Below are 13,138 nucleotides of genomic sequence, written 5' to 3' on the forward strand. Positions count from 1 at the left end.
TATTCACATCCCAGGGGTCACAAACGTTGCTACTGACTGCTTCTCTCATTTTCACTTCCAGGCTTTCCTCCAGGCTCTACCCACTGCTTCCAGCATGGCTACCCCCTCCACTCCATTCTGGGAAATGCACCTGGATTGACTACGCTGTTGACCCAGGCTCGCACTCTATCCCACTTGGCACTTTGTCAGCTCCAGAAAAACCTATGATAGGGAATTCAAATTTTTACCAGATTTGTGGCGGAATTTCAGGTTCGGGACACTTTTGCTTTGGAGACCATGTTGGGGTTCACTTCCTTTTGCCACTTTAATTTAAAGTTATCTTTTAACACTATCAAATTGTATTTAACGGGCATACAACACCACATGGTGTTACAACACCCCAACAAAACCAGTTTCCTTTCATCTTACCAGATAAAGACACTGCTGGAGGCAACCCAACAGACACAAACATACCTACCCCCTAAAAGATTACCCATCCACAACAAACTCTTCCAGTCATTATACGACCTGTTAGATACTGCACCATTCAAACATACAACCAACATGGTAATTAAAACAGCCACCTACCTGGCCTTTTACGGATTCCTACATCCAGGGGAATTTACCTCGAGCAATATCGCCACCACAAACTACCTTAAAATAGCAGATATTTACAAATCCAGAGACCATTATATTATGTCTCTTTACCATTCCAAAACCAGCCAAAGGGGACGCACTGTTGACATACCCCTTTTCCCTAGCTACAACAAATGGTGTTCGGTTAAAGTTTTGGATGCATACTTCGATACCTGTCACAAACAACCGCATCAACCACTATTAGAGCTATATGGTTACACTCCTACCTCCCCTAAATTCATGCTCCATGTCCGTTTGCTCATAACCAGACTGGGCCTAAATGCAAATCATTACTCAGGACATTCCTTCCACATAGGGGCAGCATAAGCTTTTACCTTAGGCAGGATATCTGGTGCTAAATGCAAGACAACCATATTCTGTTGAAAATTAGTGAATGGGGGTTCACAGGACAAAGCCTGGAGTCCACACATTTTCCTTGCTGAGGTACCAGCCATCAGCAATAAAACTTTCTGTGCTACCACCTGCTAGAGGTACGAATGATGGTTTAGTCAAATCCCGTGAAACCAGTGTTACGTCACTGTCATGGGTGGCGATCCGAAGACCGGGACCCCTGTGTGCCTGATGTAGATGATAGGAGTTTCATCGTGGAAGTGGATAATTAGGGTCTGGTGCTGGGTAACCACATGCCCCCTGGTGTTGAGCACCAGCGTTTGTGCGGCCACTTACCAGAACCCTGATGCAGCTTATAAGGAAGCCAGGAGCTAGATGTTATGCTGATTTGTATCCATTACTAGAAACAAGGTAAGACTAGAATAGGCACCAAACAAGAAAACAAGACAAAACTAGAAGAACCCAGAACCGGAGAAGGATAAAAAGCAGAACCCAGAACATGTACACAATACATAAGGGAAACATTAACAGAAAATGCAGGGCAGGAATGTACATGGACTGGGAATACAAAATAAAACAAGACAAGAGATATAAGGCAAAACAAGAGGAGACATAACTAAGTACTATATATGTAAAACATTGGAGATTTAGACATACATAAATGGCCAAGATGAATGCAGCCCACCACTGTGCCAAAGTACTCCAATTACGGTGGGTCCTAACTGCCTAGATATGCATGACTAAATAAACAATAAAACACACACAGTACTTACCTGCAAAGAAAAGGACAGAGGGAATTAAATCACTGCCTGCAGGAACAGACTGAAACAAAAGGATTAATGGCAAAGGAACCGGTGTGGCAACATAAAACAAACATTTAAAGGAATCCAAGAGACTAGAACAGAATAAAGGACTGAACCCAGAAAACCCAGCATAAAGAAAACCAGACAGAATAGAAAACCAGAAAAACTAAACAAGAATTGTAAAAGAGTACAGGATACCAGAAGCCATGGCCAGAAATTATCCGCAACAGGAACAGGACGTGACACTTACAAGAAGCAAAGCACCAAGAGCTCCAATGTTCAATGGGCACCCATCAATGTGGAAAGTGCAGATATGTGCTCCTCTAGAGTGAGTATTATAACTCAGAGCCTTCCTAGGCCTGATTGAGGAGTAATTCAAACATCTAATCTTGAGACCAACAGACAAATGCATGCCAAGATTTTTAAAGTATTTATAGGACTGCAAGAAGATCTCAATGATCGTCTCAGGGATGCCTATACATATAGAGACTCCTGCATCAACACCAGAACTTGAGGATCTTGGTGTGTCAAGGGACCTTGTATTAGGTCTGAATGTACTGGAATTTCCCTTGAAGGTTCCAGATTCATCTTACTCATCATAGGAATTTAGAGTTGACGTGGCCTTCCACTGTCTCCTTTTGAAATAACTTGAAGAAAGTTGAAAACAGGAAAAATATGTACATCAAATTCCAAATTTGTCCATAAATAAAGGGAGCAAAATGCTCACATCCTAAGGGCTGTAGGACAGTAAAAAAGACTGAGGACCTTAGGAATGGAGCCTCCTGTTAAAGCCTTTGGTGTTTTTTCTGTCCTACCAGCTATAAGGGGCGGAGCTAACCCATGATGTATATGCTGCCATGATTAGCCAGGAGATATATATATATTTATATATATATATATATATATATATATATATATATATATTCAAATAATAGTAAGTTTGGCACTCTTCCTATAAGTATAGACAAAATGTTTCCGCAAGGGTGCAAACCTGCGAACGATCAACATTTCAACCTATTCAGGTGTTTCTCAAGATCAAATGTGGAAACCCTTGCAGTAGTGAGAGCACTGTTAAAGGGACTCTATAGTCTACATATAAAAGCAAGAAAGACAGGTCCCCCAGCCTTCCTTCTTGCTTTTATATGAACTTACATTTAATTAAAAAAAATTCGAGGTGTTTTTATATTAAAAACTTACCTCCGTTCCAGCGCCGAGCTCCCAGCCAGGCCGCGCCCCCTTTTTCGTCAAAATGCCGAAATCGCGGGGCCCAATAGGACGCTTCTCTGAGAGAAGCGTCAGGGCGATGTGGTGCGCATGCGCGGCTTCGCGCTGCACCAATCGCGTTCTTCATAGAGCGGCATTGACAGCCGCCCTATGAAGAACCTGAGCGCTTTACCGCGCATGTGCGCGGAATGCGCGTTCGCGAGCTGAGCTGTCTGACTGACAGCTCAGCTCGCTTTCTAAAACTATATCAATAAGGGGGGACCTACTGTCCCCCCCCCGGCCCCCACCCCTGAGCGGTGGGTGGGGGCCCTAAAATTATCAATAAGGGGGGGGGACCTACTGTCCCCCCCCGGCCCCCACCCCTGAGCGGTGGGTGGGGGCCCTAAAATTCACAATAGGGGGGGACCTACTGCCACCCCCCCCGGCCCCCACCCCTGTGCGGCAGGTGGGGGCCCTAAAATAAAAAATAAGGGGGGGACCTACTGTCCCCCCCCGGCCCCCACCCCTGAGCGGTGGGTGGGGGCCCTAAAATTCACAATAGGGAGGGGACCTACTGTCCCCCCCCGGCCCCCACCCCTGTGCGTCGGGTGGGGGCCCTAAAATTCACAATAAGGGGGGGGGGCTACTGCCCCCCCCCGGCCCCCACCCCTGAGCGGTGGGTGGGGGTCCTAAAATTCACAATAGGGGGGGGACCTACTGTCCCCCCCCGGCCCCCACCCATGTGCGGCGGGTGGGGGCCCTAAAATTCACAATAAGGGGGGGGACCTACTGCCCCCCCCCGGCCCCCACCCCTGAGCGGTGGGTGGGGGCCCTAAAATTATCAATAGGGGGGGGACCTATTGTCCCCCCCCGGCCCCCACCCCTGTGCGGCGGGTGGGGGCCCTAAAATTCACAATAAGGGGGGGGACCTACTGCCCCCCCCGGCCCCCACCCCTGAGCGGTGGGTGGGGGCCCTAAAATTATCAATAGGGGGGGACCTATTGTCCCCCCCGGCCCCCACCCCTGAGCGGTGGGTGGGGGCCCTAAATACAAAGGGGGTGGGGACCCTAGTTAACCCTCTCCCCCCCCCCAAAAAAAAAATAATATCTCCCTACCTACCCCCCTCACCCTAAAAATAATGAGTGGGGACCCTTTAACTAAAAACCTGTAAAGAAAAAAAATAAGATAAAAACAACTTACCATTCGATGTTTTCTTTCTTCTAAAATCTTCTTTCTTCAGCCCCAAAAAAGGCCAAATAAAAATCCATAATAACCGACGCAATAAAAAAAAAAAAAAAAAACCCGAGCGCAAAAAAAATAATCCATCTTCACCCATGGAGGGCTCCGCGCAGACTGAGCTCCGCAATGCGGGGGTAGGCTTATAAAGCCTTGCCCCGCCCTGCAATTAGGCTAAGAACACTCTGATTGGTGGGTTTAAGCCAATCAGAGTGCTCTTTGTCATTTTACAAGCGTGGGAAAATTCCAAAGAACTTTCCCACGCTTGCAAAATGACAAAGAGCAATGTGATTGGATGGCTTGAAATCCATCCAATCACAGTGCTCTTTGTCATTTTACAAGCGTGGGAAAGTTCTTTGGAATTTTCCCACGCTTGTAAAATGACACAGAGCACTGTGATTGGATGGATTTCAAGCCATCCAATCACATTGCTCTGTGTCATTTTACAAGCGTGGGAAAATTCCAAAGAACTTTCCCACGCTTGTAAAATGACAAAGAGCACTGTGATTGGATGGCTTGAAATCCATCCAATCACAGTGCTCTGTGTCATTTTACAAGCGTGGGAAAATTCCAAAGAACTTTCCCACGCTTGTAAAATGACAAAGAGCACTGTGATTGGATGGCTTGAAATCCATCCAATCACAGTGCTCTTTGTAATTTTACAAGCGTGGGAAAGTTCTTTGGAATTTTCCCACGCTTGTAAAATGACACAGAGCACTGCGATTGGATGGATTTCAAGCCATCCAATCACATTGCTCTGTGTCATTTTACAAGCGTGGGAAAATTCCAAAGAACTTTCCCACGCTTGTAAAAGGACAAAGAGCACTGTGATTGGATGGCTTGAAATCCATCCAATCACAGTGCTCTGTGTCATTTTACAAGCATGGGAAAATTCCAAAGAACTTTCCCACGCTTGTAAAATGACAAAGAGCACTCTGATTGGCTTAAACCCACCAATCAGAGTGTTCTTAGCCTAATTGCAGGGCGGGGCAAGGCTTTATAAGCCTTCCCCCGCCCTGCGGAGCTCAGTCTGCGCGGAGCCCTCCATGGGTGAAGATGGATTTTTTTTTTTTGCGCTCGGGTTTTTTTTTTTTTTTTTTATTGCGTCGGTTATTATGGCTTTTTATTTGGCCTTTTTTGGGGCTGAAGAAAGAAGATTTTAGAAGAAAGAAAACAATGAAAGGTAAGTTGTTTTTATCTTATTTTTTTTTCTTTACAGGTTTTTAGTTAAAGGGTCCCCCCTCATTATTTTTAGGGTGAGGGGGGTAGGTAGGGAGATAAGTTTTTTTTTGGGGGGGGAGGGTTAACTAGGGTCCCCCCACCCACCGCTCAGGGGTGGGGGCCAGGGGGGACAATAGGTCCCCCCCTTATTGATAATTTTAGGGCCCCCACCCGCCGCACAGGGGTAGGGGCCGGGGGGGGGCAGTATGTCCCCCCCCCTTATTCATTATTTTAGGGCCCCCACCCGCCGCACAGGGGAGGGGGCCGGGGGGGACAATAGGTCCCCCCTTATTGATAATTTTAGGGCCCCCACCCGCCGCTCAGGGGTGGGGGCCGGGCGGGACAATAGGTCCCCCCTTATTGATAATTTTAGGGCCCCCACCCGCCGCACAGGGGTGGGGGCCGGGGGGGCAGTATGTCCCCCCCTTATTTATTATTTTAGGGCCCCCACCCGCCGCACAGGGGTGGGGGCCGGGGGGGACAATAGGTCCCCCCTTATTGATAATTTTAGGGCCCCCACCCGCCGCTCAGGGGTGGGGGCCGGGGGGGACAATAGGTCCCCCCTTATTGATAATTTTAGGGCCCCCACCCGCCACACAGGGGTGGGGGCCGGGGGGGGGCAGTATGTCCCCCCCCCTTATTTATTATTTTAGGGCCCCCACCCGCCGCACAGGGGTGGGGGCCGGGGGGGACAATAGGTCCCCCCTTATTGATAATTTTAGGGCCCCCACCCGCCGCACAGGGGTGCCCCCCTTATTTTTAGGGCCCCCACCCACCGCTCAGGGGTGGGGGCCGGGGGGGGGAGGAGAGTAGGTCCCCCCCCCCTTCAACCACTATTGTGGCCAGACAGCATCCCTGTGGGTTCGGGCTTCAGCTGTCAGCTGAAGCCACGCCCACAGCAGTGCTGACAGGCTGTCAGCACACAAAGCGCGTTCACAGTGCTTTGTGTGCTGATAGCCCGTCTGATGCATTCATCCAGAATGCATCGGACGAGAGGCCTTTTTAGGGCCTCTGAACTCGGAAGTTCCTCTGGTGGCCGTCTGATTGACTGCAACAAGAGGTGTTCCAAGCTTCCAATGTAAACACTGCATTTTCTCAGAAAATACAGTGCTTACAAGAAAAAGGCTCCGGGTAGCTGTAGCACTCACCTAAACAACCTCATTAAGCTGAAGTTGTTCAGGTGACTATAGTGTCCCTTTAAAGTGAGATTTCTGTTGGAAAAGCAAGTCTTATGGCTTGACCAGTGACGTATTAGCCGCGAGGCAAACAAGGCATTTGCCTTGGGCGACATTTCCCAGGGGGCGGCAAAAAAAAGCCGCCCCCAAATGCCCAGGGTAAATGTCTTGTTAGCCTTGCGGCTAACTAAAAATCTGGGCGGGCAGCGCTGGCGAGGGAGCACTGATTAGTGAGCTCTCTGCTCAGCTCCCTCGCGCGCCGCATAGTGATCCCGGGAGACGGAATATGATGTTATATTCCGGCTCCCGGCATCACTCTGCGGCGCAAGAGGGAGCTGGGCAGAGAGATCAGTAATCAGTGCTCCCTCGCCATCGCAGCCTGCCGGCCCGCCCAGCAGCCCAGCAGCCCAGAAGCCACTGGACCCCCAGCATTCCCAAAGGTAAGGAGGCTGGGGGGGTTGAATTAAAAAAAAAGTGAGTGTGTTAAGGTGAGTGAGTGAGTGTGTGTCTGTTAGTGTGTGTGTGTTAGTGTGTGTTAGTGTGTGTGTGTCTGTTAGTGAGTGTGTGTGTGTCTGTTAGTGTGTGTGTGTGTGTGTGTGTGTGAGTGTGTGTCTGTTAGTGTGTGTGAGTGTGTGCGTGTGAGTGTGTGTATGTCAGGGAGTGTGTCTGTTAGGGAGTGTGTTACTATGTGTGTGTCTGTTAGTGAGAGTGTATGCGTGTCTGTTAGTGAATGTGTGTTTCTGCTAGTGACTGTATGTGTCTGTTAGTGAGTGTGTATGTCTGTTAGCTAGTGTATGCGTGTCTGTCAGTGAATGTGTGTGTATTTAGAAGGTGGGGTAGAGGGGAGAGGGGGGGGGGGCTTCTGAGTTTTGTCATGCCTAAGGCAGCACAAAACCAGGATACACCACTGGGCTTGACTGGTGTGTGTATTTGTGTTTAGCAATGTATTAACTATCCACTTACTTCAGGTGTTGTGGCCCCAGCCTGCGCGGTAGAACCAATGGGGCTGTATGTTTAAGGCCACCCAATGGAAATTAATTTCCAAGGGGCCCGGTCAGCACTGTGGCACTTTAACAGCGCGACCATTCACCCTGTGATGACATCAGAGCTGGGAAGAAGTGACTACCCGGTCACTTTCTCCTAGCAATCACCTGGAACTGTGCAGGAGGAAGGAGAGGAGGGAGTCAGAGTGGGGGCTGAGCCACTGGACCCCAGGGAATGTCACCTTCCTGCACCTAAAAGGTAGGAAACAGGAGGGTGACTAAAACATTTTGTATATGTCTGTGTTTGTTTGTATGTATGTATGTATGTATGTATGTATGTGTGTTTATGTATGTGTGTCTGTATGAATGTTTCTCTGTATGTGTGTGTGTATATGCCTGTCTGTCTTTTGTGTGTTTGTGTGTGTGTGTATATCTATCTGTGTGTCTGTATGTGTGAATGTGTGTATGTATGTATCTGTGCTTGTATGTATGTGTGTATGTATGTGTACGTGTGTTTATATGTCTATCTGTGTGTCTTTATGTGTGTGTCTGTGTTTGTATGTATGTGTCTATATGTATGTATGTGTGTATGTATGTGTGTTTGTATGTATGTGTGTCTGTATGTCTGTTTGTGTCTGTATGTGTTTATGTCTGTGCCTGTATGTATTTGTGTGTGTATGCCAGTGTGTCTGTGTATGTGTGTTTGTATGTGTGTCTGTCTGTATGTGTGTCTGTTTGTATGTGTGTATGTGTGTGTGTGCTTGTGTGTCTCTCTGTATATGTGTGTGTGTCTATGTGTGTGTCTGCATGTGTATCTGTTTGTCTGCATGTGTGGGGGGCAACGTATTGGAGGTGGTAGACGTATGGATGGTGCCCAGGGCAATTTTCGCACCGGGCCCCATGGTTTCTTGTTATGCATCTGCCCTGGAGTCTGAAAGTTTAGAGACTTGTGGACAAGTAATGTGACACATACATGTAATGGGCATATCAGTTATATCTGGCTGCCTCTAAATGGTGGCAAGGGTGGCAAGTGTCCACGGTGAAATGGGGAATGCTATTGCTTCTGCTGCAGTATATTCCCCACAGAGGTCAAATACTAGACTGTACACCGCCACTCTCTTACAGTATGAGATGCTGGTAGATTGGCTGATGAATACACTGCTACCAGGAGACGTGACCTGCCTACTCCTGCACTTCAAAAAATCATTCAATTACTGGCAGTCCAGCATTGTTCTGTAGTTTAAAAAATACCCTCAATCAACCCTCCAAGTCTGCTATCCTCTCAGGTCATGAGCAGGAATGCACTGTTACACCTGTCAACAGTGGGTCACATTAGGAGTAAGTATGCATCATTTAATTTGAGCAACCATAAGCCATGGAATACCTGAGGGATAGTAATGGAGAGTAGCCACCGCATGGAAGGACCTACACCACAGCTATCACATATTACAAAGAAAAAAACAAATTTATGTATGAAGTCTGACTGGTACCGCCTACCGGAGATGTGGATTAAACCACTTTACATGCCGTAAACAATGTGCAAGCAGCCAGAAAGGGTAACTGAGCCTGCTACAAACAACTAATACTGGTAAATGGGCAAGTAATTTGAGGACTGAGGGACATAAGAGCTTTCTTGACACTGAGTCACCACCAATATACCTTCATTGGGGCAATTGGGGCCAGGAATGAATGGATTGCCGGCTGAGGTCATTATGGGAAACAACCCTATAAAATGTTTCTTAGCTTTTGCACGGTCTTAAATTTCCAAAAACCAGGGATGTAAGTACTATGACTCAGGACAGTCTTCCTAAAGCAAGATGGGGTCAATTGATACAGTTGTGTTGGTAATCACCCCTGGAAACAGACACTGCTGATTATAAATAAAGTATTTTGGGTATTCTTGCTCCCTAAAACAGGGTATAGACTGCATGGTGAAAGCTTAATCATTTGGGCCTTTTTCTCCTTAAGGAGTGTCAATTAAAGGATACCAAATTAGGGAGCTATCTACTAAATACAACAGCCCCTAATTTGGTACCCTTAAAGCGACACTGTAGTTCCCAAAAACAACTTTAGCTTAATGAATCGGTTTTGGTATATAGATCATGCCCCTGGAGTCTCCCCATTAAATTCTCTGCCATTTAGGAGACAAACCATTTTGCTTATGCACCCTAGTCATGCATGTGACTTTCACAGCCTACCTAAGCACTTCCTGTAAATAGTCATCTAATGTTTATACGTTCTTTATTGCAAATTCTGTTTAATTTAAAATGTCTTATTGCAGGGGGCACTGTTAATAGCATGATAGACACTGTAGGAGCCTACTGTGTGTGATTAAAGTTTAGATAGCAATTTAGAGAGCAGGAGATTAATACTTTTAAAGTATCTGATTGTAAGTGAGACCATTTTTATTTTCATGCAGGTGGTGTAAGTCACAGCAAGGAGAGGTGTTACTACTGCTGCATAAACAGTGTGAATATAGCTGCTCAGTTGCTAGTTTTAAACATTTATTAGACAGTATTAAACCTTTTTATAAAAGAACAAAATTAAGTCCAGCGTAAACTCCTACTACTCATGGGCAGCAGCAGCATAGTTTGTTGTCTATAACAATTCTCAAGTCCTTTTCGTGTGTTGTTATCCCTAATTCACTTCCATTAAGGGTATACGTTGCTTGTGTATTCTTTACGCCGAAGTGCATAACTTTGCATTTTTCAACATTAAATTTCATCTGCCATTTGAGTGCCCAGTTCCCCCAGTCTATCTGAATCCCTCTGCAGCAAAGTAATATCTTGCTCACATTGTATTATTTTACAAAGTTTTGTGTCATCTGCAAACACTGAAACATGACTTTCAATGCTGTCTTCAAGATCATTTATAAAAATGTTAAATAGAAGGGGTCCCAGAACAGACCCCTGAGGGACACCACTTGCCACCTCTATCCAGCTTGAAAATTTACCATTAATGACAACTCTTTGTACTGTTTTTAAGCCAATGTTCTACCCAAGAACAAGCATTTTCATCTAGACTGATTTCCTTGAGTTTGAACACTAATCTATTGTGTGGAACTGTACCAAATGCCTTGGCAAAATCCAATTTTTGGATTGCCTTCTTTACCTTTAATAAACCTCTTTCTGAAATCGTAAAGAGCTGCGGAATTTTATAATATATATAATTATGATAATGAAATAATATACACTGAATATCCACAGCATCCACTATATAACATTGAATACTTGCTGTTAAGCACATAATTGCTAATGTTAATGTTACCTGTCCCCATCCAGGAGATGGGTAAGTAGAGGGACAGGTCCACCTGTTAAAGGGTGAGTTTTCTGAAAAATCAAGTGGAATCACTAAAAAAGAGTATCCGGTAGCCTGCCTCTGCAAAGCTGAAGTGCTCTTTGTGTTGTCCTAGTGTCTTGTCCCCATAGTTGGCAAATTTGAGAATGTGGGACCCTGGCACCCATTTTTCAGGTACAACATCACCCACTCACTAACAGTGAGTATCCAGCACCTACTGTCAAATACTGCATAGATGAATATACCACATGTAGAGCATACCTGCCTAACACCAACTACCCTGACTTTACCCTGCTTCATAAATAGCATTTTTTCCACAGGATATCATACAGGAATTGTAATTCACTAAGTAGTATAAACCCCTAAAGAAATCTGCTTTGCTTTAATCTGAATATCAACAAAACACACAGCATTAATGTTGAATATTCATGCCACCCTAAATAGCCATAGCACCCAGTGATATATACACATTGCCAACTCACCTCCTTAGATGTGTTCTGGACTGTTCGGGCTGGCAACTTAAAAGCAATATATGTTCTATTTAAGAATTAAAAGAGGCAGTCAAAACTTCTATTATTAACAAATATTTTTTCCTTGACTCTGAGATCTTATGACGTTCTGACTTAACATTTTGAAACTAGCAGTTTATATATGATTGGCTTCATTCCCAGACCTGGATAAATTTAGCACTATGTTCTGTTAACTATTTCAGCAAAAGTATAAAGGACAAATTGTTTTCAGAGAAATTCTAGCACCACCCTTCCAAAGGGGCACGGGCAATATTCTGACAGAGTTGTTCACTAAAGTGAGATTTAAAAGTACATTTGAAAAGTGAATTTCATGTTTAAGGCAAAAACATATGAACTGAAAGCATAGGTGGCTTAGAAAATAGTTTTCAAGACAGCTATATTGGTTTTAAAGTTGAAATTTGAATTCTTACATTAGTGAATTTACTGTGTATATCCTTACTAATGTACAATTATCACAAATATGTTATACGGTTTTACATGTCCTTTTGCTGAATGCCTTATACTATATTGGAAGGTTATTGATATAGTGAGCAATAAACTGCTTACCATTATGATTTATTGCACAGTTACACTGTATGCAATGAACCATTTGGTACGCTAGATGGCGCCAGTATGCAAAATGGTTTTCCACCAAGGTACAATTCATTGAGAAAAAAGGCACACCTATTTTTTTCTGCAAAAAAAAAAATGCTAAATAATGCAGCGCATTAATGCATTCAAGTTGTGTATGTGTCTGGATGTGTTATGTATATAAACGCTCTGCCTGCAACAGCAATAATTAGGGAATACTTGCAAATATGAACATTATTTAGGTTAAACATCCCAGCATTCACACTGTTAATCATCAATAGCTTCTTATCATCCTCCTTAATCTTGGTCTACGAGATATTGCTCTCTCCTGGTGTTCCTTCTACCTGTCCCAGCGCTCTTTCAGTGTTTATTTCTCCGGCTCTGCCTCTTCTCCCCAACCCATCTCTTCTGTTAGTGTTCCCCAAGGTTCAGTCCTTGATCCCCTAGTGTTCTCGATCTACACTGCCTCCCTTGGTAAACTCATCAGCTGCTTTGACTTCAATGCAGATGACCCATAATTCTGTCCTTTCCTGATGTCTGCTATTTTTTTTTAAACTTTAAATAGGTATTGTGCCATATTGTTAAAGGAATCGGTGCTTATTTCTTAACGGCCAATAATACCTTTATCATCATTTTTTTTCTTTCATTGGTTTCAGTTTGGCTTTTCTTATCTGTTTTGGGCCTCTTTGATTTATTCTACCTAAAAACCTATCTTTATCCAAACATTTTTTATTTTTTTTGCAATGTACGTACTATAAGGCAAACATTTAGAAAGTGCGTCCCTCTTGTCTCCTGAATGCAGGCAGTGGCACTAGGTCGTCAAGCGTCTGGAACTCAAAGACGGATACTCCAATGCGCAAACTTCAGTGACTTTGTACCAACGCCAGCTTCCATTCCCGACCAGACAGGAGAGCACTGTTCAGTGGAAATGTTCGCACAAACTAGGCGAACACTCGCTACCTACGAGCCAGGGAAAACATTTGTTTGTTTTCATATGGGAACTCCTGAAAGGTGACCAGCCAAAGCACCAAATGCCCTGGAACTGTTTTCGGCATGGAACCACGTGTGCGGCCAGTCAAAACGTTACCCCGGTGGTGATTCAACTAGAATTTATGGATCTGAGCGTTATTTGGACAACTTGGGCGCTCAGACCC

At 45.1% G+C, this 13,138-nt stretch overlaps 1 protein-coding gene across 1 annotated transcript in view; it reads right to left on the minus strand.

Moving 5' to 3' along the window:
- LOC134568402 (inter-alpha-trypsin inhibitor heavy chain H3-like) overlaps window positions 1-11,499 on the minus strand; it is a 196,051-nt gene extending 184,552 nt beyond the window's left edge. Inside the window, exon 1 of the mRNA XM_063426978.1 lies at window positions 11,367-11,499. The gene's annotated coding sequence lies outside the window, so the exon portion shown is untranslated. The remainder of the gene's footprint in view (window positions 1-11,366) is intronic.
- Between the last annotated feature and the right edge of the window lie 1,639 nt (window positions 11,500-13,138).

The sequence above is a fragment of the Pelobates fuscus genome, chromosome 7, assembly GCF_036172605.1.
Source record: "Pelobates fuscus isolate aPelFus1 chromosome 7, aPelFus1.pri, whole genome shotgun sequence".
NCBI classification, from domain to species: domain Eukaryota; kingdom Metazoa; phylum Chordata; class Amphibia; order Anura; family Pelobatidae; genus Pelobates; species Pelobates fuscus.